The 3,589-nt window shown below is 29.8% G+C and overlaps 1 long non-coding RNA gene across 5 annotated transcripts; it reads left to right on the plus strand.

Annotated features, from left to right (window-relative positions):
* Positions 1-557: 557 nt before the first annotated feature.
* LOC145129063 (uncharacterized) lies at positions 558-2,008 on the plus strand. Of its 5 annotated transcripts, none has more exons than XR_013717272.1 (5): positions 558-1,180; positions 1,279-1,330; positions 1,428-1,563; positions 1,734-1,853; positions 1,946-2,008. It is a non-coding gene; the product is annotated as an uncharacterized LOC145129063 (long non-coding RNA). The 5 variants fall into 5 exon arrangements; XR_013717274.1 differs by having other exon boundaries at positions 1,734-1,834; XR_013717271.1 differs by having other exon boundaries at positions 1,734-2,005.
* Positions 2,009-3,589: the final 1,581 nt, after the last annotated feature.

Here is a 3,589-nt window from a genome sequence, read left to right on the forward strand (position 1 = left end):
ATGTATAATTAGAGAAAACATAGATCAAAAGCTTTTAGGGTTGTATGTGCACCATAGGATGTTGTAGTATACTAAAACTCAACATAGTCTAGAAAAGGAAAGGGTAAAAAAGTAATATTTTACAAAGTAAATGATATTTCAAAAAGTAAAGGGAAGAAAAATATCATTTTACAAAATAAAGGGGTTGCAAGTGACAGATTATACAAAGTAGATAGATTAAAGTTGAAGTTTACTCATTGACATACTTCTAATAACATTCTATTTTCTAATAACATTTAAAAATAGAGAGGCTGGAAAATGCATTTTACAAAGTAAAGGAGTAAAAATCATATTATATATATATATATATATATATATATATATATATATATATATATTTACTATTTTATAATGTATATTCAACATTTCTTAAAATTTAAGTGGTATAGTATTTTCACATAATGTACAATAATATTAAGCTTACAATCTATACAGTGCGCTTACATGAATTTATCTTACGATACCTAAATGTAACTTACGGTATTACACGGTATTACCTTCTATCTAGATGTTATCCTAATCTCCTTTACACACAACACCCACCATCAAACCAAATCTCATTCGTCTCTATCGTTGGTCACATTACACGCCGTTCCTTCTCCCATTCACCCTCATGAGCTCAACCGGATGCTCTACATTCTCAACTGGACTACCATTGCTTTTTGAAATCCTCTATCGGTACCAGAGTCCGCCGCCCCCTCTGTTATAAACTACAACGTCTCCTTTCTCTACCAGGAACCCTAATCCTAACCCTATTTCAACGGTAACATCACACACCATTCAACGCCTCTACTATCGCCACGTGACTCTGACAACATCACACACTAGCAGCGCACCACCACCTGTCTCCACCAAACCTCGGCCTCGCAACGCCACCTTAATCCATATCTATCTCTATCTCTATAATTCCTTAATATAAAGATGCAATCGTATCCTCAAATTTCTCTAAACTTGGACAAGAAACGATGGAGGTTTTCACTACCCAGTTCAAAATCAGAAAAATTATCCTGTTACTCGACTTTATTATAGTTATCCAAGAACACTCCACCACTGATCCTTCCCTCCTTAACCCGTTGACTGATTCATCTCACGTTCTTCTATCATCAATGAAAAACGGTATTTTAGACGATGACGAGGAAATGTAAGCTCTTTTTCGTAATTGTTTGTTGTCAAGATATTTTCCATTTTCCATTCGCTACTTGCTAATGTTGATGCGTGGATGAATTTGTCTAATTGCAGTGTTGTACAAGCCTTTGATGTTCTTAGTGAGGATGAGCTCTGCCCCCGCTATGTAATAAGTGTTGATATGCTTCATCTTTGTTCATGTGGTTTTTGTTTTCTAATTATTTATGTTTTTTTTTTTTTTGTTTTTTGTTTTTGATATGCAGATGGTATTCTGATTTCACATGATCGAATTTTGTAGAAATTTTCTTGATTTTTTCAAATATTGAGGTGGTTCAAGTAGACAAGCAAAGCAGATATGGATTTTTCGTTTTGTATCCAAAACGAGATCCGATTCCACATGTAAATATCATAATTTTTTTGTTATAAAGATTGTCATTTTGGGGCATTCCACTCTTTGTGTTCCACAATATATTTTTTTATAGTTTTTGTATATGGATGATTCTGTAACTCTTTCAAATCTTAGTTTTGAGTTTTTGTTATTTATTCATGTTTTCTTGATTTCTCTGTAGAAGAAATTCTCAGATAGAGATGATTCTTGGGATAAAAAAGAAAACTCTGAATGTGCACAAAGTATTCTTGAAGATTTGGAAATAAGAGGGGATTTTCTTAGGTCTGATTTGGATTTACATGTCAGTTACTTTTCTATAACTTCTTGATCTTACGGAAAAGTGTAATATGGGATGAATATGGTTGATTGTAACCATGATAAAATTTTATATAGATGAATGATATTTCAGACGAGGATGAGGATTCATGATTTACCTTCCCTCCATTGTTACTAGTATTTTTTCTAATTGCAGTACTGGGGTAACGGATGGGTGTCTGAATACATTATGTTTTTTTTTGTCTTAACGCATTAAGCTATTATGTCCTTATTAAGTGTCTACAATTTAATCCAGGTTGTGATGCCAATGGTGACAATTCATGTATAAGGCTGACGGATTCACCTCTAGAAGCCAATGCAAAAATCCAATCCAACTTAGATGTAAGGATATTATACTATGAACCTTCAAAGCTTATAAAGCTGCCATTCTAAAGGGCGAAATTTTTTTCATTTTGAAGAAAAAAACCTCCCATTTATATAATTTAAAAACTCTCATTTAAAACAATAAAACTACCATTTCAGCTCCTAATGTACTCTACACGATTGCAACATTGTACTTTGATTTTTTTCCATATAAGGACTTTATACTTTGAATCTTCAAAGTACAATACTGTAATAGGAAGAAATGCATGGAAAGTATGTTGCTAGTTGTAATGTTATTAACGTTAAGAATTTAATAGTAATTTTAGCTCCTAATTTTTGTGTTATTTTTAGTATGATATTATCTTAATTAAAATATTATAATAATATGATTAATTTTGGTATGATTTAAAATATTTTTTGTATGATTTTTGACTGTTATTATATTGATTTTTAAATTTTTATTATATTTGTTAATGTTAGTATTTATGGTATGTTATTAATTTGCTTAATTTTGGAATGGTTATCAATATCGAAAATACATCATATATTAGTTTATTCCACCTATAAATCAAATATATGTTTTTATTTTTTATTCTTACAGCACAATTCACCAACAAGGAATCGAGAATGAGAAGACTACTTCATTGCATTGCATTGTATTCCGTGACATGAGTTCAAACTCTTTTTACTTCTTCTATCTGTTATAACTTGAAGTGTGTGCATAATATTTTACTTTTTTACTTTATCTGTTTGAAGTGATAGACTTCTTTTGTTTGAAATGCTAATCTTCTTTTGTCTGTTGTTTCAAGTGATAAACTTATGTTGTTTGAAATGATAAAATTCTTCTGTCTCTAATATTACACATATATAATATGTATATATATGTGTGTATGTATTTGTTTGTGACATCTTATATATGTATGGTTTGTATATGTATATGTTGGGATATTGTGTGTTTGTGGATTTTAGTGAATGTGTCTTTGCGTTTTTATGACTATAAAAGTAGAGACTTCAACATTTTTTTTGTTTTTTTTTTGTGTATGTGTATTTTCATTTTTACTAATGTAACGGATAAATGTGTCTTTGTGTTTTTATGACTCTAAAAGTAGAAACTTCAACATATTTTTTTTGTTTTTTTTATGTATGTGTATTTTCATTTTTACTAATTAATTTCAGTATATACTTCAAGAGAATATACTTTTTTTCGTTTTTACTATTATAACCTTTTTTATATATGTAAAATTAAAATATGATTTATATCAGTTTCTTCTTCAACGAGCTCTGCTACTTCATAGGTAATTCATTCCCTTAGAAGGTTTTTACATTACATGGATCATTGATAATTGAAATAGGTTCTAATTTAAAATTAATTCAAATCTACTATTTGGTTGAACAAGA

The sequence above is a fragment of the Lactuca virosa genome, chromosome 8, assembly GCF_052849685.1.
Source record: "Lactuca virosa cultivar CGN04683 chromosome 8, Lactuca_virosa_CGN04683_v6, whole genome shotgun sequence".
NCBI classification, from domain to species: Eukaryota; Viridiplantae; Streptophyta; class Magnoliopsida; order Asterales; family Asteraceae; genus Lactuca; species Lactuca virosa.